This window comes from Falco cherrug, chromosome 3, assembly GCF_023634085.1.
Source record: "Falco cherrug isolate bFalChe1 chromosome 3, bFalChe1.pri, whole genome shotgun sequence".
Taxonomy (NCBI): domain Eukaryota; kingdom Metazoa; phylum Chordata; class Aves; order Falconiformes; family Falconidae; genus Falco; species Falco cherrug.
Window position 1 is genome coordinate 67063572 of NC_073699.1, and position 21887 is coordinate 67085458.

General features: G+C 39.9%; 1 protein-coding gene across 3 annotated transcripts in view; it reads left to right on the top strand.

Moving 5' to 3' along the window:
• Window positions 1-734: 734 nt before the first annotated feature.
• The window catches only part of SOCS6 (suppressor of cytokine signaling 6), a 29840-nt gene continuing 8687 nt past the window's right edge, over window positions 735-21887 (top strand). The window contains exon 1 of one of the 3 annotated variants that reach the window (XM_055705414.1): window positions 735-871. The gene's annotated coding sequence lies outside the window, so the exon portion shown is untranslated. Of the gene's footprint in view, window positions 1002-18013; window positions 18098-21887 lie in introns of those variants that run through there. The other 2 variants (XM_055705413.1, XM_055705415.1) reach the window with 2 other exon arrangements.

Below are 21887 nucleotides of genomic sequence, written 5' to 3' on the forward strand. Positions count from 1 at the left end.
AGCGAACAGCCGGCTCGGCTGAAGTTGCGGTAGCACGGCTGATGTGGCTCAAGTTTAGCGGCACCGTTCTCGTGGCGACCGGCACACGGCAATAATGCTTGTTCTGGCGCGTCGGCAGCACGCCGGGAGGTGTGAGGGGGCCGAAGCGGAGGGGTGCGGAGGGCAGACCGCCTCCCACCCCAGCCGGGGAGCGTCCATGGCCGGCTCCTCCCGGCGGGGCAGAGCAGGCCGGGCCCGCCACCCATGCTCGGGGCGGGGAGCGGCGGGGGGCGGCCGAGGGGAGCGGCCAGGCCGCGCTCCTCGCTGAACCGAGCAGGGGGGAGTTGCGCCCCGTGAACTATATTTACGAGCTTCTGCAGCCAAGGGGAGCAGTCAGCGACCGGGCCGGGGTGGGAGCGGGGGCTAAGAAAGCCCAGCCGCCTCCCTCCCAGCGCAGCAATAGCTGAACCCCGCGGGTCTCCCGCGGCCGCCCAGCGGGGACGAGCGCAGGGGAAGGCACCCGGATCGGTGGAAGGGAAGGGGCTTGGCCACCCCGGCCAGGCGCTGCGGGGCAGACGGGCCGCGGAGAGGCGGCGAGGGCAAGCAAGGAGGCGGCGGGACATAGCTGGAGCGTCCCGGGTCCTGCTGCCCCTGTCGGGCTGCGCGCGAGTGCCGCACCCGTAGCCGTGCCTGCGGCAGGCGGCGGCCATCGCGGGTTCGGCGCCCCCGTGCGCCCCTCCGCGGACGGAGGGGTGGGGGCAGAGGAGGCGGAGGAAGCGGCGGCGGCGCCAGGAACAGGGAGGCGGCGGCACGGCGAGGGAGGGAGCCGGAGCCGAGCCGGGCCGGGCCCCTCAAGAGCAACAGCAGCGCCAGCTCCTCCTTGTCGTCCTCGGTGAGTCCCGCTCCGCCGCCGCAGGAGGCTGCTCGCTACCGAGCCCGGATGCCGGCGCAGGCCGGGCCGCGCCGCCGAGGAGCCCGGGAAGAGGCCCGCCCCGGGAGCGGGACACCGCCGTCTCCGCTGGGTGAGCGTCCCCGGGGCAACGGGCGCGTCGCGGCCTGTCTCTCCTCTCCTTCCCTTCCCCCGGTTGCCGCGGAGGGCTGGTGAGGCGGGGGAGAGCCGGGGGATGGGGACCGCGCGGTTCGCGGCTTGCCCGCCGCCCCTCTGCCGAGCCGCGGCCCCGGCCTTCTCTCCCTTTGTTTGCTCGGCTCCCCAAGCCAGCGGCGGCGCCAGGCCCTGCGGAGGCACCGGGGCCGCGGCGCGGCCTGCAAGTCGGGCGGGCAGGCGGGGAGAAGCGCCGGGCCCGGGCCGCCGAGGCGTAGCCCAGCCCCTGCCGTGACAGGAGGGGGGCCGGGGCCGGCCTCTCGCACCCGCCAGCCGCGGCAGTGGAGCCCGCTGGCCTCCCCTCTGCCTCCCCTGAGCTGCTTCCCAAACGCACCCCGTGCCTGCTGGTGCCGTTATCGGGGCCCGCTGAATTAGGCTGATTTCCACCCCGCCCTGAAACCCGCCTTCAGTTTGGGGCTTGGGGGGGGTCCCCGTTTCCAGCTGGGCTGGTGTCCGGAGGGGGCGGTTTGGCTGCCGCGGCGGGGGCTTGTGCGGCGGCGGAGCCTGGGGGCGCCGCCTGCCTCGTTGTTGCGAGGGGGGTGCGCTAAGGGCTCCCTCACGAAGGGGCGAGCGGGAGGAAGACTGCTCTCTGTGACAGGCGGCACTTAAAAACTTGACTTTAACAAAGAAACGACACAAAACGCCCAAACTTTACTGGCTTTCATTGTTTGTCAAGCTGTTTCTTACATTTGCTTTCCATGGTGGTGCCACATCTCTCCAAAAAACACTGGTCCTGGCGCATGTCTACCTATTTGCCTAAGAAAAAACCCTTGGCGAAACACTGAGGTTTTTAAGAGGTGCAGAGGATGATGCTTCTGTGATGTGAGCTGCTCTGGCTGTATCTTTCTGTCTCCTTTTTTCTTTCACCATTCTATGTTTTCAAAATCATGTTAGTTTGGAACATGCTTGCTTTTTTTTTTTTTTGTGCAGTAGGTTACTGTGTTAAAGAGGTCGGTTGCAGAATACACTGAAGTCAGGGAAAGCTTCTTTTCTAGTCACTAAATTATGGTGCTCTTTTACTGTTAGGTCGCAATGCTTCTTCGCTACCTGGTAGGAACATTTATGCCATGTCCAGCCTCTTAATACACCTATAGTGAAAGAATGCCTGCTGCAGGCCTGCTGTCGTAGAGAGAGGCTGTCTGTACAAGTGCTTGAGGAATAATGCATCTGTATTTCTGCTCTATGTGGAAAAAATAGAGCTATTATTGTTTCATGTTAATAAAAACATGGTTGGATTGCAGAAAGTAGGGAAGCTTCAGTATAGTTGGGAATTAAATTACATAATTTGGCTGGAAGGCTTTAAACCACTGGAGAAATGTCTAGGTGCTTTTGGAATCTTCAGTGGTAAGGCCGTAATCGTACCCCACAGTTTTACGTGTAGCTTACGAAGGGCAGATTTCAGCTTTTTCAAATTACTTATTTTCATGAAGTGTCAAGCAGTACTTGAGTGGAGTCTTCACTTCCTGTTATGTATGTCTTGATTTCTGTGGCATTGCATTGTATTTGGAACTGAGCTTTTACTTAAAGCAGGTTCACCTGTTGTATACTTTCAGGCATGTATTTCCTATATCTTGAGTTTCAAGATTTAAGTAGATTTTTTTTTTTAAAGTTAAAATTCAATTAAATTACACCTTAATACTTAAAAAGTATGAGTGGTCACACTTTTGCAAACTCCTTGGGAAGCTGTAAGGCTGTGGACTAGTAAGGAAGAAGCACTGTATTGTTTCCAGACCTTTTGTGAGCAGTCACTTCATCCCAGCGCATATGTGCACCATCAGAGTGTTCACATGGATCCAGGAGACATGATGGATGGTCCTAAGCTTCCTGAGAACTTTATGTAGTGAAATCTAAGAAGACTTATAGTAATTTATACTGTGCTGTTAACTTCTTTCATCCTAGATTGCAAAGTCAGTGAGTCAGACACCTTAGGTTACTTGGAGAGGGACGGTTTGAAGAATTGATAATTGGTCCCCATTGTTCTGCAAGTGGTTTACATCTCCTAATTCTCCTTTGTGTGGTGGAGTGAGAGAGTGAACTCTTGTTATTAAGAGTTCTTACTAGGAAGCAAATTATTTCTTTCTGTTCCTTCTTATAAAATCTTCTATAGTCATACAGTAACTTGAACATAAACATTTGAAATATTTCATTATTTCATTTAGTAGCATTGCTGTGAGTTCACTACATACTTGCTACCCTATTGCTGGCAAAACTGAGGCCACAGTCCAGGGTAGTTCCTTACTCAAGTGCCTTATTTGCTATTGCTTTACAGTCCTCCTGGGTCTACACAGCAATATTTTGGTAGTGTTTGGGTAGTATAGCGTGTCATAGGGAGGTGAGTGATAACATAAATTAGATGGAAAGGAGGCTGTTGTCTGCTGGTGTGTCTCTTGGTGTTTCGTTGATCGTGCTTTAATGTGTGTTAGCAACAAATTAGAGGAGGTAGCTCAAGTGGGTTGTGATGCTCCAAGGAGGAAAATAAGGTACAAGTAGTATAAAAGTAAATGTAATCAAATTTAGGAATGCAAATGCTAAAAGGTATTCAGTATAAATTGGATAGGATTGGGATTGAAAAGCAGAATAGTGGTTTCTTATGCAACTTAACTGTATTTTGTAATGTAAAGTATTAAGCTGAAAAGAAAACCAGAACTTTTGAATTCCCTCTTTTTTATTTTTTAAAGAGAAATAACAATATCTGGTAATGTTCCTTATCCTTATGTTTGTACCAAAAGCTAATTTCATTCCATTTTAGTGTATGCATATTTTTCTGGAAATACATATCGGTCTGAGTATGTGTACTCTTAAGTAAGTCTAGTCTAAGACAATAGATGTGCTTGTTGCAAATATGCTTCTGATACAGCAGAGGATAAAGATTCATGACACCGAGTAGATTCCTTCTTTTATTGTCATTTTTGGTTTTTCCTCTAGAAATAATTGATTTCTGTATTAAAACTCTGTACTATGTAAGTTGGATAAATTTCTGTGTTAAAAATAGTTACATTAGGTTGGAAACAAACATATAAAAACTTATGGCTTTGGGGTCTTTGTTGCGTTAGGTTTTTTTCCGCACTGTAGCGGAATGATCTTAAGCTGTTGAAGCAACACCATGTCACCTACTTCAGCCTGTCCTGGTGGTTAAAGCCAAAACAAGCTGGCCTTAAATTACTGCCCTGGATGAAAATGGAAAGCTGACTATGCAAAGTAGTGTCTAATACATCACATCTATAAAGAAGGTTATACAATCTTTGCTAGAGTCTACACAGACTGAATTTGAAAAGGCAACATGATGCAGAATCTTAGTCTGCTTATTGTGAGAATTAAAACTTCCAGACCAGTGTTAGGAACTTAGCTCTCTGAATTCTTAAGCTCACTTAAATAAAAGTTGCTCCAAGTATTTTCTTCTACTAGTTTTTATGATCTTCTGACTCTTGCTTTTGTTATGTACAGGCATGCCAACAATAAGCAACTACAACTGCAGATAATTTCAGAAAGTTTTGCTGTGTATGGCTTTGCAAATCTGGCTGCTATTCATTAGTGTCTGTAATGTGGATTTAAGGACCTATTTTCAGATAATTTTGCTTTTTAAAAAAATTAATTAACCTATTGTCTGTCGCAGAATTTTCTTCTGGAAAATTTTAAGATAAATACTCTGAAAATTATTGGCCCTTTTCTATGTTCTTAACCATTCACACAGCAGTTTAGACTCTGAGGAACTCAGTTGGCTTCATTTAGGACAAGGATGAAAGTTACATGTTACCTAAAATAATGTTCCTTGGTTGTTACATCACCAAGAAGACTATGCAAGGTAAGTATAAGTCTTAATTTTTTTAGCGTGGATGCAGATACATTGGCTAACTTGTTCTGCCTCTAACTTTCAAACTCCATTGAAGGAATATGAAAAAAATCTTGCTTGCTGGTAACCCCAACCTAAGGATACCTTATTTAGGCATTTCTGTCCAAGTGCTACGTTCTGAACACTGCTTTCTATTGTAGACATATATATAGGGCACATAGAGCATGAGAGGCTTCCTGTCTTCTGCAAAACATTCCTTTTGTTTGTAATCTGCTAAGTGCAGTAGGTTGGCAGTTTTTAAAAAACCTCAGATTTATAAAGTATATGGGGGTTTTGTTATAAACACCAAATAATTTTGTTTAAACTGTTAAGTTTTGGATGAGAGCCATTTTCTGTGGCAGCAAAGGTATAAATAGTAGATGTTAATGTTCTTTTCCAGAGTTTAAGTGGTCTCTGGTTAAAATGAACCTATGCATATTGTTAGGTAAATCATACAGATATATGGTATTTTTCCTTGCTTCCAAGTGCAGTGTATAGTCAGTAACTGTATTTGTATTATTTAACTTGGATGGTATAAGATACTGATCTTCAAGAGGAGTTGTGTAAGGTTTTGATGGTCTCAAGTTAATATGGTGAATGGACCTAGCAGATAAATTGATTCATTTTAGGATTTGAGGTGGCAGACTTCATACTTTTGGTATTGTTCTTCAAGGATATTCCATATTACTTAAAACAATACATAGAATGCTACTCTTGATGACAGAATTATTGGAAATGAGGTTCTAGTCAGGCTTGGTTTTACAGTGTGTGATCTTTTTTTTTTCTTTCTTGAGTAGTTTTATTCTTAATTAATCTTGACGTTCTCTGTAAATGTGCTTAAACAGCAGTTTGTAGGAGTCTTGAGTAGGTGATTGTTTTTCCTTCTCTAAAGCAGTCTGCATTCCTCAAATAGGTTGAGAACAAATTAGTAGGCTACTCCAAACGTTTCTGAAGCATGTCTCTGATACAGTGGTCAAGCGTGCTTTCTTTTTTGTTCCTTCTGATTTAAGGAGTCCTGTCTCCCCCGACCTTGCCTCAGTAAGTGCTACAAGACTGGGCACTTACAGGGTATAATGTTGACTGTGTTTTTGGCATCAGTAATGGGGTTTTATACCCTTGGAATCTCTTTTGCTTGGTAATCAGGTATCAGATTGGGAGGTTTAATAAAATAGAAAAATGGAGATTAGTGGCATAAGGGCAAAGGTTTTTGATTACAGAAGGTGTGCCTTCTAGGATGAGGTTTGTGGAAGCTGTACTTCAAAAACAGGGTTGGCAGCTTTTCAGGTTGACTTTCTTCATTCAGGAGCTGGTATGAACTGGGCGAGTGAGGAATTCTCACTGGATTCACTGAACAGAAGCTGTTTGTGCAGGCAGACTGGTTTGGGTGAAACCTGTGCTGGGGAAGTTTTCCAGGCTGGAATTTTGGTCAGCCTGAGGAGATTGACTCCAGAATAGTTGGTTTGTGCATTCAGAGGTACAAGTTGCTAGGTTATGTGTAAGATTGTAAGCATGGGTCTGTATAAGGTAGGTGCCTGATGGGGGTTTTTTTCTTCCCCTCCCTGTTCTTTCTTCAATGCAAAACAGAGGCAAACCCAATACTGATCCAGTGCTTTCTGAAACATTGACTTTTCTCCTCTTCTTGGCTTTTGAAAGGAAGAGAGCTGTTGGTTAGGAGTAGTGTTGAGAAGTAATAAAGGATTAGCCATAGGTCTTTGGCATGATTTTGTGCAAAAAATCAGGTTACTTGGGGAAATACTTATATGTAAATATTCCACATCCATTACTGAAGCGATAAAAGAGAGTCTGTACTGACCAATGTACTAGCCTTATTTGCAGTCTGATCCAGTGATGTTCAGAAGACAATGGTGAAGGGAAGTTGTTACATGAGTACTCTCAGTTGTACTGTATATCACAAAAATAAATGCTTTTTTGGAATCTGTTGTGGTTTAAAGTGTTGTTTTTCATGTCAAACAGGAACAGAAATTCTGTATATCAGCATTGAAAAATATGTATCTAGTCTCTTTTTTTCTTTATTTGGGCTAATATACTTTTTCATTTTTATTTATAATATGTGTAAATTTAGGTGTATGCCAGAGAGAACAGGAGAAAAAACAGTCTCTGTGCATGTACACAGACTTGAACTTTCAAGCTTAGCTAGCTTTTGCAACAAGGCTTCTATACTCCTGGCTCTGCAGAAATTTGACCTTGCTCTGGAGATACTTATCTTAAGGGCTTTGAGTTTGTGTAAATCTCATAGAGCATATTACTTCATATAGACAGTGAAAACCTTATCTTTTATTCACGTGTGAGCAGTTGCTCAGTGTAAGGCCCCAATTCTTAATATGCAAGCTAAATGTAATGTACGATATAATAATACTTTATTTTTGCATAATGTCCTATTGATTTAAGTGTCTGTTCGCAGCTAATTAATCTTTGCTGGGTTGGGACTGAATACTAGCAAAATCAGATTGTTTAGGGCTCTGTGGGAAATTATTTTCTGCTTCTGTGGGTCATTATTTAAAAAAAACCATCACCACCAAAAAAACCCCACTCAACCAAACCCCCCCCCCAAAAAAAAAAAACAAACAAACCACAAACCAAAACAAACCCAAAAACCAAAACCCACAACCGAAACAACCCCCCAGAAAACTCCAAACCCAAAATTCTTACACTGTGCATCAGGACAAAACAGTGTCTGTTTAAAAACTTCAAAATATTCCCTGTCAGAATTGCTGGTTGGGATAGTGAGATGTTTCTGTCTGCGGGTGATTAGAGTGTAGGTGGAAAAAAACCCCCACAACCAAACTTCCTCATGTTAATCATGAATAATTAAGAGTTACTCTAGTTTTGACCCAAAATTAGAAAATTTGCATGTTGGGTAAGCTTTGTTGGAACTGGTAGAGTACTGTAAAAGGGTTTTATTCTGACAAATCAGGACTTCACAAAAAAGATGGCTAAGCAGCTTTGGTCTTGCAGTCAAAATTTTGTTTCCATTCTGGTCCGTGTCCTAGTTTTGCAGTGTTCATATACGTGCCTTCTTAAAAGCATCCCTTGGTCTTAAAAGGACTATCAATTTAGAAAACTGATTTAATGTTTCACCTTCTGTTTTAAGGGAAACTAAATGCTCAAGTAATTCTGTGAGATTAGATGGAGATAATACTCTGTACAGGTGTGTTTGACAGTACTTTGAGCACAGGCAGGTCTCCTGTTTCCCATATATGGGAAGGCTCTAAACCATAGAGAAGATAATTAATTTGCTCTTTGTTCTTATTGGGCCTCCTGCCAGTGAAAATGGGAAGGGAAATATTTAAAATAAGCTGTATTTTACATTCTCACTTTCCCAAATGCAGAGCTTGGGTCACTCGTTGCAGTGGGTCCTAAGACCTTGGGGGAGCAGCCAGGCCAAATGCATGGGGGGGGGCAGTGGGCACATGCTGGCTGTGACTTCTGCTCCACTGATCCAGGTTCTGCTGCGGGAGTGGGTTCTAGCGGCGGCTGCTTACTTTGTGAGGAAGATTTCCCCATGGGCACCCACCTGGCTGAAGATCCCCGATCTTTAAACAGAAAGAAGGAAATCCTCTTTCTTTCCCTACACATGCCCTGCCCCGGCCCCTTTCTGGTTTTGTTATGTTGTGCTGGCTTGTCTGTGAAATAAACCCTGCTTTCTGTTTGACTGATTGGATCTGTTTTACTGACCATGGAAGACTGATTTTCAGTAGCTTAGTGTGTTTGACATGCCATGTATAAAATTGGTTGGATTTGAGGTTGGCAATGATCCTAATCTAACTGTCCTGTATGTGGTTTGATACAGGTACCAACTTTAAGTGAGGAATATTCACTTTAAAGAATTGCAACAGTTTAGAAGGATTGTTTTCAGATGTCTTGTTAAAGATTTGTCCCCTTAGAAAGCTTTAAAACTGTCTTAACTTTAGTAGTTAACAGGCTAGCTTATGAATTGCATAGAGTCCAAGCCAGGAAATAAAGTGCTGGAGATACTGGAAATATTTTTATTGCAATCCTTATTGCAGTATATTCTAATTTGAAGTTGTAATAGTGGGAAAGAGAGTTGTGAACCTTCTTCAATCTTGTTTTTGTGTGCTTTGCTCCTAAGAAATCCTTATGTAGCCATCTTGCCGTCTTGTATGAAATGTTTTCTGATTCTGAAGATTCTGAAACTGATTTCAGAATCAGTAATGAAGCTTAAATACTGTATCATTCGTTTTACTTTGGGCATTGGTTCATCAAGGTGAATGTGTGAGTAGCTCTGTTAAAATGATCTTTCAGCGCTTAGTGTTTTCGAAGAGTGAGTGAGACTTCTGCCTACATGTGTTGTCCTCCCCAGCCCCTCCAAATTTGATTGTGTTCAGAGGAGCTTAAAATAATGATTGGAGTACTTACAAATGAACATGCAGGCAATAGGGAGCTTGTCTAGTTATCACATATTATCAAAGCTGGTAGATTTATGATAAACACTTATTTAAATACAAATAATGGGGAAATATTCCTTTTTTTTTTTGAAAGGTCTACTTGGGTTTATTTTCAGATTAATTATTGAAAAGTGGTTTGAATTCTGTCTTGTATTCCTCAGAAATTTGGGTTTTTTTTTTACTTCAGAATATACTAAATAAATCCAGCCTAATGAATCACTTTCCATGTACTGCTGTTCAGAAAATTGGATTAAAGTTATTTTTTTAACTTTGCAGATTAAGTTGCTTGTGTTGTAGTAACTTTTGACTGCCACTGTTTGAAATCCTTTTTCAGTGTTGATTACTTTTGTCTCTTTAAAAATGAAATAATTTTATGGAGTGGTAATGGGGAAATGGTATGCTTTCTTTATCAGTACTAGGTATTAAGTCACTTGAAGTTATAATTTTTATTTCAGAAAAAAAAGACAAAGTTATTTAAACCTTTTAGAATACTGCTAGTGTTATGATTTGCATATATCCAAAAGATTGTGTAAGGTACTTAAGCAGTGTGGAACACATTTTTCTGGGTGAGGTGGTTCTTTGAGGCTTAAACTGTGGGTGCTTAAAGGCATGGTGAAGGTGGAGTTAATCTATTTGGTAACTATTATTTATGGATAAAGCCTTTCTACTAACAGTGACAGAACTATATTCACTGGGAAAGAAGTTAGGAATAATATTTTTCCAATAACATTATTTATGCAAACTTTTGCTTTTTTGCTTTAGATTTTCCATTCTGTTAACTACTATCAGAGCCTAGACGAAACCAATATTATTCTTGGTGGAATCGCATCTTGTTAAATAGCATATGTGTTCCAGAATAGAAATGAGATACCAATAAAACTATGTAAGGTGGGTTCCTTACACTTCATGTATTAAATGCTCTTTTGCCTTTAAAATGGATTCCCAAGTGTGTGTGAATGAAGTTTATTCTTGTCACTGTTATTTATTAGGGTCTATGTAATAGGTGGACATTGGGCCTAGCATCCATATGATGGACAAAATTCATCTGCAATGAAATACGAAATTAAATATAAAAGTATATAGATAAAAATTTCCATTGTCACTTGCATGTACAGCTTTCACAGACTGCAAGAACTCATTTCCCAGAGCTGTAAAATAAAGGATGTAACAGCTCAGTAGCTTGAGCCCTTATTCAGAATGTAAGATAGCCAAGTTAATTCTCCACTGCTTTCTGTACGATGACTACTCTGAGCACCAGCCTTTTGGCTGCTCTGTAGTTTGAAAAGTTTTCTATTCCTTCTTTTAAAGCTGTTCTACAGAAGTTTAACAGCTGAAAAACAAAGTGCTAGAGATGGTATGTTTTTTTCATCCCAGTTGGAGCGAGCAGCTGCCTTGGAAAGGGAAAACCTGGGACTGCCTTTCTGGCCCAGTTCAGCATCTGAAAGTGTTGCTGCACAGTAGGGTATCTTAATGAAGAATATGTGAGAATTTTTCTTCCATGATGGCTGGGACCATGATGTAAGTTGCTAGAGTTCACAGTTTGATTTCCATTGTTGAAAGCTCCTCATGTTATCCAGAGGGATACTATGATCATTCTTCCACTTCTCATGATGTCCATAAAAAGAAGTGGTTGCTGCTGTATTTTATGCAGCATGATTCTGTGAGGTGATGATGGACAGTTCTAGAACATGCCTAGGGAGGTAAATGAAGGTGTAGGCATCGGGTAGGCATTGATACTATTGTGCTACCATTAAGTACTTTTGCTTTTATATACAAAAAGTAAGGCTAAGGGCTACTGAGTTTTTAATTTAAAAAACAAAAAACTCTGAAATTCGGTGCTTCTTAAATGAAGCAGCTCTGTGTATGCAAAGGGGAAGAAGGTTTTGATGAACAATGTTTTGCGTATAAGGTCTTCATGTCTGTGGACCCTTAAGGAACCTAACTCTTCTAGTAATGCTGTAAGTACTTGCAACTCCTGTTGATTTGTAGAGGAGTTGCTTATGCTTAGGTACTGCGGGGGTGTGGGTGTGGGGGAATATCTTGGACAAAAATCAGATGTTTTATCTCTATTTTTATTTAGGACTGGTTGTAGTTCTGACCTTTGCAGCCTGTCAGACTGTACTTTGCTTTGAACTGTATTTTTGGAAAGCAGGCCATCAGCCTCAGATCTGTTATGTCGCAAACAGAATGTGGTAGGGGTTGTGAGAATACTCCATACCTCACTGGAGACACCAGTATAGCAGACTTGGAGTTTGTCTCATAAAACTTAAATTCTGGGCAGAAATATTGTTGGCCTGTTTGTTAGTCTGAATTTACTTTCTTTGTAGGTTGCACTTTTATCAATAGTTTAGAACTAACCTTGAAGGGTGTGTCTGTATTTTTGTTCCTTTTGATGGTGGTGGGGGAGGGAATTGTTTTTTGGGTTTGTTTTTTATTTGTTTGTTTGTTTCATTACCCTCCTCCATAACTTTGGTATCTTGCTCTTTGAGTTTGGTTGGTTTTTTTTTTTCCCTCATCATCGTTTTAACTCCTTTAGGTATACCACTGATGGATCTTCTACTCATCATTCAGCTACCTTTTACTTCTTTGTACTGTAAGATGGGTGATTCATTCACTTACTGCTTTGATAAACAAAACAGGCTGGAAAGTCCTTGTAAAATATCTCCTGAATTGTAAAGTTTGAAAGAAAGTCAGGAAGTTGAATCATGACTGAATGATCAGGGACAGAAGGTATCCTGAAGGGTTGGGTATGTCTCCACAGAATGATGGGATGATGAATTTCAAGGTCTTGTGTTTGGCTTATTCCTCCGTTGTCAATAAATCCCTGAAAAGGACCACAAGTTTTAACTGATCTTCAGTGGGTGACAATTTGCTGTTGCAGTCAACTACTGGAGTCACACTTGTTTGGTTCTGTTGCCGTCTTATATTTACATGAAGAGATGAGGGAGATTCCAGATTTAAGTAGGAAAGTATTTACTCAAAACTTCAACAGGTAGCACCCCTGCCCTGCCCCCCCCCCCCCCCCCCCCCATCACTCCACATAATACAAATTCAGAATTAAATTGCCTTAATTTGGCCTGATGGTGCATATTATTCAGGTTATGAATCCATCTAAGAAAGTTGAAACTGAGCTCTCTGTGTTCTGGCTCATGAAGTGTCGAACAGAGCATTGAATGCCAGTGCATTAACATTTAAGCATCTGATACAGAGACAGCAAAAATTTCCTTAATGAAGCCGTTAATTCTGTCTGTGAGTTTGGAGTTTAATTAGTATACTGTAAGTATATGATAGGATCATACATTTTAAAGCATGGTGAAGAGCAGAATTAATGTAAACATTTTTGTCCCGTATGTGAGGCAAGAAGAAGAGGAAAATTGCTCAGGCAACTCTTCTGGCTTTTCTCAACTTTTGAGTTCTTGAACTTTGAACCTTAATGTAATTGCCTACTATGTTTCCTATATAAATAGTTCAGAAGAAGGATATAAAATGATTTTTCTTAATATGTTGTTGTTCAAGAGGAAAACCACAAAGTGTTTCACTCACTGATAAAAGTTGTTTATGATTATTCTAGTGATTATATTTCAAATTTTCAAGAAAGTAAAATTGCTGGTGGAACTTACTGATCGGTTCGGGAATACTTTCAAATTCTGAATTAATGTGATAGAAAATGGTTTTAATTTCTAGTATTTTTTGCTAGTGATTTCTTACCACAGTGATACAAGAAGTATCACTTAAAGCTTTCTCTTTTTAATTGCTAATCAGAAATTAAAAAGAAATCACAGTAGCAAACCATGTCTACTTCTAACAAACAGAGATGATATCTTGATGGTTGGAGGTGAACATTTTTTCTGTTACAATGAAACAGTTTTGTGAAACCTGTCTCTGAGGGATGGAGTTGTTTCACGCCACTTTCCTCCTTGGTTTTGGAGATACTTCTGAGTTCCAGAAAAAGCTTTTCCTGCATTTAGAAATGTACATGCTTTGGATTTTTTAACATAAAGATATATGATTTTTTGCTATGGGTATTTCCTCAGTTGAGATGCTACCTATCTGCTTATTTGATAAAACTTTGTTGGGCAGCCCTGAAGGGGCTGCAGAGCATACAGACAGACGAAGCCTTGCTTGGTGGAGCTTTGTTTCAGTAGGAAGTAATGCTAAAACAAACTTTAGTCTTTGAGTGTGTGTTTAACTCTGAACTTTTAAGAAGTGACTAGGGAACTCTGTTTCATGAGTAGCAGCCTGTACTTTATATGCAATAATAGCAACTAGATAAAATACTGTAATAGAGTATTTCAAGGATTGGAATGTCCTTGATTGACTAAAAGTAATTCTTATTTAAATGTTACCAATGCCTTTTCATCCCAGGTATTATGTATTTCACTGAATGTCTATTTCTCTTTCAATATGTTATATGTATAATATGAAAGTATATTTCAGTATGTTATATTTGTGTTAATGGTGTGCATTTGTAATAAAACAATTGTTTATTACTTTGGAAAAATGGCACTGTCTAATACAAAATGAATGAATGAAATCTGTGTGAATTTCACAAAAATGAGATTTGTTTCACAATGCGTGTCTGGGGAATAAGGGTAATATCAGTTGTTGGTGTTTGTATTCTGGCAGAATTTTCCACTGTCAGAAATTAAAGGTACCAACTGATTCAATGTTCACAAAAAAGAAAGGCCATGGAAGTAGGAGTCTCTGCGGGTTTGAAAGTTATTAAATCTTTGAGTTGTATGGCAACCGAATGCCTTGATAAGAGGCAAGTATTGTACAATATTGACATGAAACATTTTTGTATTGTCTGGAGGAGAATGGTGGGATCTTTGTGGTGTCCATGTAGCAGATACATTGTATTTCTGTCTGATAATTTAGTGAAGGAAGTCACAAACCAGAGGTCAGTCCCTTCCTCTCCATTATTGTGAGGAATGTCCTTATTAACTGCTTCTTCGTTTTCAGCATGCTTGGTGGTTTCACTCCATGTGCAAATGCTGCACAGATGCTGTGGGAAAGATCTTTCCACTTCTATTTCTCTTTTATCAAGGCACTGTGCTCTCCCCTCAGACCATAAATGGGTCTACTTAACCCTTCCATTTATGTCAAGGGTTAACTACATTATAAAGGACTGCTGCATCATAGCTTAAACTGAGAGGATAGAGTGTTATTTTTTAATGAAAGAAAACATTTTTTTGTTATTGAAAATGGCATGGTAGAAGTGGTGAGGTGATAGCTGCAAAGAACCCTGAGATCCTACCTAGTCGTAAAAATTTAGAGGATAATTCAGCCCCACTCAAACTAACCCAGCTGAAAAATGAATTTGAAGCCACAGGTGCAGCCATCATCAGTTGTGAGATCCAAGGCAGAATGGTAGGTAGAAGAGCAGTGTATTGCATTTCATTCAGGCCTTCTTGAGAAGCTGAAAAATAGAAAAAAAGAGTCTTACTTCAAGCACAGGTCCTCCATCTGTAGAACATGACTGTACTTGATGTGGTAGAAAAGCAGAATCCTCTTTCTGTATAGTGAATTTTCAAACCAAATTTATTTTAAAAACTTGTTTCAGCTGCTTGTGTTTCAGATTGTGTATGTGTTAGAGAAATCTGTGTCAAATGCATTTCTCTTTCAGAGTTCAGTATTTCTTTTATTGCTAATGGAATAGATTAGGTAAATGTTGATTATTACTTGAAGAAAAGTGTGTTCTAAAGTAAATTACATTTTTAGGGTAATTTTAAAAAGTTTATTTTTTTCTTCAGGATATTTTGAGAGTAATTATACTCTTGAAATTGTGCAATTTTCTTTTCCTGTTTTTGCGTATCTTTCATGCCAGGTGAATGTTATTTGTAGGAACAAAGGCTGATTACATATGTTTCTGGTTGTCTTGTCAGACAGACACCCCCAGAAGTGGGAAGGTGAGCAGTTTACAACTTGCTGGTCAAGATACCAGTTTTAGAAATATGTGCTATGAAGCTATCTGTTGGCTAAATAGTGTGGCTATTGAGGTGTTTAAAATGTCAGTTTTTTGTTTTTCGGTTTGTTTTTTTTTTTATGTAAACACCCCCATCTACCCTTGAATGTGACTTAGCTCTTCTGGTGTTTTTAGGCTTTTCATTTCTGCTGCTCAAGAAGAGTATCCCATGTTGCACCTTAATGAAAGCATAATTATCATTATCAGTCATACTTGCTTGGTGCTACAGTGTGTAAATGCTACTTCCTCTCAATTTTCACATCAGATGAATTGGATGGGCAGAAGCAAACATGGTGATTTTAACAAATTAGCAGCTCATAATTTAGGCAGAATAACAATATTAAAAAAAAAAGAAAGTGTTTATATCAGCAAGTACTGTAGTGAAGTGTGTGGTGATCCTGTGTAAACCTTTATAATCCTCTGCAGAAATATGGTACAAGGCTTTACTTTTCCTGTAGTTTTCTCCTTCCCCTTATAGTGTTTTCCTTTCTTTTTTAGCATTATTTTCCTGGATGCAGACAGGCATGTACATGTGTTAACTGGGTGGTGTATTTCTGTATTGCCCCTTTAGTATGTGCCCTGTGTACTGTGGAGTTGGTCCATGGCAGAGGTTTGGCCTGGAAAGCTGAATGTCTCTTCTGATAGCACTGTAAGAAAGGTCATGCATGGTACCTACTTTATGTCCCCTCATCGAAATACCTGTCAGCAGCAGGCCCTTTTCAGCTGGCTTCGTTTGTGTTTTGGAAGTTGCACACAGTGACAGTGTTTCTCTGAAGTAGCACTATGTAAAAGTGAAACTGACGTCAATACAAATCAATATGAAGTGGTAATATTCACCTGTTGCACGACTGCTAAGTGTTCTGTTTCCTTTTTTGGGAAGGGCTGGAAAACTGTTTCTCACAATTATGTTATTTGGTCACTAATATTAAGAGAACAGTCAAGATCACTGCAGACCACAAAAATCACTTGGAGAGAATGGTCTGATTTACTATTTCTGTCTTTCTGGCATATGCTTTAAGTGGACAGACAGCACTTCTATATTTCATTTTGAAATGCATCGTGGTTCAGAATCAAGCTGCATTCAGGACTGGGTTTTAGTGCCTGCATCCATACAGTTAGATAAGTTATTTTCTTTTCAACATGTGTGCCAGGATTTAGGCATTTGTACTTACTTCATAAAAAGAAGCACAGAAAATGCGATTTTTTTTTGGTTTTGCTGGATGTCTCTCCTGTTCTTCCTTTCATTTTCACTATATTAATTTCAAACACTGTTGTTGTTCTCAAATAAGTAGGCACAGAATCTGTTCCTTGCCAAAGGTGGTATATTACTGTAAATTGTATACAGATTTCTACGGGTAACTTTTGTAAACCAATTTTTTCCTAAGATTTTTGTAATTATTCCTTTCTAAAGAGCATGCTGTTGGTTCTTATTGCTGAACGAGAAGCTGGTCTCTAGATTATTGTAGTCTTACAACTTTTCAGACTCATGACCGTATTAAGGTTTAAGACAGTTGCATAAATATCTTAGGAAAGCATAAAGACCCCCCTGTCATGCTGAGGGTACCACTATCTCTTACAATGGAGGAGAAACATTTTTGTGTATTCACCTGTCGGAATGGAGAAGGGGGACAGACCCTTACTCAGAAAGGAATTCTCATACATCATCTCCCAAGGAAATCTAACCTTTGCTTGTGAAGCTAAACTTAATTTTTGCTGACAGACAGCCTGCTGCAAGTCTGGCTGCTGCAGCCTGTAAAATAGCAAGAAATGAAAACTGAGCTGGACCAAGCATTATTCTCATTCTTTGTCTGCTTTTGCACAGCTGTGTGAAAAAGAAAAACAAAGGTTTATATGCGCTCATGGATGTGATTGCCTGCAGTGAAACACATGCACAGGGACTACACACATCAGGTTTCTTTAGTGACTTCTCTTACTTGATTCAGCAGAAAATGTTCTACTTTCTTTTTCAGTGGCTTGGCATACACAGATCTGCTGGGTTATTTTTGTTTGCCAAGTTGTGGCTTCCTTTTTCCCTGTATTTTTTCAGTATGCTTGAAAAACTTTGTTAGCAGTATACTTTTTATCAGATGTCTGCTTAAAAGAAAGTGATGAAAGGTGGTACTTGTGCCAGTTTTTTAGTAAATGTATAAAAAGTACAGTCTGCTTTGTTCCCTGTTTGGATGTTGATTCCCAGTTGGTGAGAGATGTAGGAGTGGCTGAAGTGGTTACTGTTCTGGCTGTCATCCACGAGCTCCCCCAGAGTTTCCTACTCCAGCAGTACCACTAGTATCTTGATGCTGTGTGTGCTTTCTTTGAAACTGATACCAGCTGATATCAACTGGTGCTGTTTTCCGTTTAATATACCAGGTTAGCATGTCTGTGTTAGCCCAGAAGCAGGCATGCATCCCAATCAGCCATTCTTGTATAAGGGACACGTCACCTTGGGTGAGGACTGTTAGTGTTAAACTGGTTTTGGCTGTTGTAGAGATGACATTACTGTAGTTACAAGACTGTATATACACAGATGAACTGTAGTACGGAGATGCCATTTAACACTCTTTAGTTACTCCCCAGAGGAAAACTACCAATCGGATAGAAATATTCCGTCCTGCAACCAAATATGGGAAAGAAGAACAGGACTTGCTGCAAGCAGCCATGATTAAGTAGTGTTTAAAGAAAACGGGGGGGGGGGGGGCACGATGACACGGACGGGGGACACACAGACCCAACCTCAGGGAAATCCAGATGTTAAGGGACATCCTTTTTCAACAGCAGGCCAGAGGCAAGCAGTCAAGGTATTGAGACCTCTTCAATGGTTCTGTTCCTGGTTTTGCATACAGTTAGTTCCACTAATGGTGGTGAAGAAAAATCCCTTTGCATTAAGGTTTTCTTATTATTTTACCCCATTTTTCTACTAACTATCAAAGGTGTATCTTGCTTATTTTTGGCTAAAAGTTGCTCATAGTGATCAGGGTTACTCTGTGGTTAGAACATTAGCGCCTGTGGACTGTTTTCCCTTAAAGCTTTGTAAAAGGAGGAGGAAGAAAAAAAGAATTTACATGACTTACTGTTGGGTTTTGTTTGTTTGTTTTGAATTGTAATCTGTGTAAGACCTGTTAAATTATATTGGCCTCTAGAGAAGCTGACTACTTTCCTCGGCTGTTCAAATCTTAGAAGGTGGAAGTTTAAATTTGTAGTGAATAAAATCAACTCAGTATTCAGGTCTTTGATTAATTAGCTTGAAAATAGAAGGCTTTAAGTACTCTTGAATTGTTTTGATTATAAAGTACTATCAGATAAGCTTATCATCTGTTTTTTACCTTTATTCCAATTTTATATGAAGGTGTGCATCTGAGCTGCATCACACTCACTAGAAAAGCAGGTATGTAGGAGAGGGTAGGCTTTTATAAAATTTGTGATCTTATTTTAAAACAGTGTTCATCCACTAGCAAGCAAGCCACTACTAAAGCCATCTTTTTTTTGGGGGGGTGGTGTGGTCTGTTTTTGTTGTTGTCTTCAAGGTGTAACTAGAGAGTAATACAGTGTAGGAATCTATTTGAAACTTAGGGAAGGGAAAAACTTCTCCATTTTCAGTACGCTAATGACATGTATAATGAGAAATGTGAAAGCTGCCATGTATCTATGAACACAGAAACTGTGTTCAAAACAGATATTTAATCTCTTTTTATGTAACTAATATTTTATTTGTAGTTGCTATACTCGTATAGACTAAAACTACAAGTACATGGCAGGAAATATCTTGAGTTAATGTCGTTACTGATTTGAAGAAGTAACTTCCAGTGATGCAGACTTCATTATTGAAGTAAAATCAATGCAACAGGCATGGAGAACAACTTCTCAGGAATTTACATAAATAGATTGAGGAGCTCTGGAGTACATTTAGACACTTAGGAATTTCCAAAATACAGAACTTGAAATCTGTGTTACCTTAGAATGCTCTTTTTAAAACACCCTTCCAAGTAATGAATGAATATATTTCAGTGAGAGTTTGGGGACAGCAGATGAACTGTACTTCTGCAGATAAGTAGACTGGGCTTCATTATCAGACTGTAATGAAAACCTGGTGCTTGTCATGCCCCAGGAATGCAGAAACATTTTTACACTTCCAGGTTATTTTTAGTTATTTTCTTAATAGAAATAATTATGCTAAAAATGCAGTAACTTGAAGTTGTAAATGATGGCAGTCTTACTATGATTCAATGTAAGAATGAAGGATTATATATTTCTCATGAATAGCCAGACTTCAGGAATAGTACAGCTGTTCAAAAAAATAGTTCAACGCTCCATTGTTTCACTTCATAGAAACATATAGAATATAGCAGAGTAACATTTATTTTGGGAAAGTGTAAGTTATCTGCAGTGTCATTGATTAATAGTTCCAAGCCATTTTTGTGATGGCATCTTTATTAAGCTTTGTAAAGACAGTTCTTGGTTCAATCATGAGTTATACTTCGCTGTATGTTTCCAGTATGATGTTTTCTGTCCTGACTCTTAAAAGTTAATGCTGTTTTATTTCTATAGTAGTGTATTCTGGCAGCATTGTTTATAGCATTTATCTTGGGAAATGAGTGCACATAACCTAAAATTGTGAAAAAGGTAAGAAATTAATAAAGGCCATTATAAATAATCAGGTTTTGTTGGTGTCCTTTTGCAAGCACTGCACTGAGATAGCAATGTGATTGTAGTTCATTGAAACCATTTTATAGGATCAAACTGAAACTACTCTGAAGTCTTGAATATTCAAACTGGATTTGCACAAACTGATTTATGTATGTTTTTTTTAAACTGTCATAATTTTTCATGAATCAGTGCTGGCCACCACCATAATAACAATACATGATCGTGTGACCTGCTTCTCATATTTCTGAGAAGCAGCCTTTAAAGTAAAGTTTTACCTTCAATTCTCTTCACTAATTTCACATTTGTGATCAATACATGTTTTTTGACTATTTTTATAAGCACAGAGGGGACCATTGTGTTTGCTGGGTAGTAGTCTGGTAGTTTTTGTCCAGAGGCCTGTGTTTTGTCAACCTACATAATTTTAAAGATTCCAAGATGCAGAATTTGTGGTGAAGCCAGCATTTCATTCTGCCTTTTACTCTGTGTGTTAAAATTTCATTATTTCTGGGTCTGATTGATTGTCCCATTTTCAGTCTGTGTGTTCCAGGTATTTCTGTGTACATAGCCACCAGGCTTTGGGAGTATGTTGGCATAGTTCAGAGACTGTTTATAATTCTAAGCACCTGCCAGAAGAATTTCTAGAGGTGTCTCCAGTTAGACTGTCTTAATTCACTGTACAGCAGATGGCACTGGAAGAGCATATGAATGGGAGACTTCGGTGATGCTGACTGTAATGAGAGCAAAAGCCGTTGTGTTGCTGAGGGTTATGAATTTGTGTAGCTAATTTTGATGTATTCCAGGAAGAGGTGCATGCTGGGCTCTTCTAGATGTAGACAGTGGAAAATTATACGCTTGCAAGTGTATGAGTGTTCTATATATTGGGGGCTGTTTATACAGCACTTTTAAACACATTAATATGCAATGCAAAATTTCAGATATTTAAGTATGTGCAAAGAAAGAAGAGTATCTGGATCAATTAGGGTATTTGGTTTCAGGGTGTATTGTTTTCTTGTGTCCTGGATAAAATGTGTGTAAAAGTTGTCATAAAATAGAATGATTCTCATATGGGAGACTTCTTTAGAGGCTTGCTGTCATCTCTCTGTAGGGTATGTTTTACTTTAGAGAGTTTTGACCTGGACTGCTATTGACTAGATTTTAATTGTCTTTTCTTGGATGAATGAGCTGGACTTCTGGTTTATATTCATATTGTTTATGTGGTTTATATTTGAACTTCAAACCTTTATTATTTCTTTATATGAAATGTTACAATGATGTAAATGGTGAGTTGTGCACTTGGATAATTGCTCATTTTGCTTGATAAAGATATTGGCTAAAGTAGACTTGACAGATGTAAAACACTTTTGCTCAGTAGTCACTTCCAAAGTGAAAAATTTTGACTTCTCTGTGTGCTGCCATATAGATCTATCTGAGAATATTTTTTACATACTGAATTTTAATTTCTAAAAAAACACATTTTGAAAGACTAGTATGTGATGAGAGCCTGTTCTTTAAGTGACTTGCTTAGTCCTTGACTTATGGAGAAGCTGAAGAAATGTTATTCTTTCACCCACATTTTAGGTAACTAATTCCTTTGAAACATCAATAAAAAAAGTTGGTGAATCAGCCTTGGGGTCTGTACTTCTCTTCCAAATCAGCAATGTGATAACATTCTTTTATTTTGTCCATAGCTTAGAAGGCAGATTTCACTTTGTTTCATGCTAGCTTTTTTAGGGTTAGGAACTGCAAACACTGTGGTGTACTCCCCACAAGGATGGGGGAGCATATCTTGTAAAGTGGAAATAGTATTGGCTTGTGAATGTCAGTCAGAAGCAGTTGGAGAACATTGTGGATTTCACATTGGGGCTTCATGGTAGAAACATTGAGGATTCCTAAGCTTCTGGTACTACATACACAAAGGCACAGTTAAATTTACCAAGTGAAAAA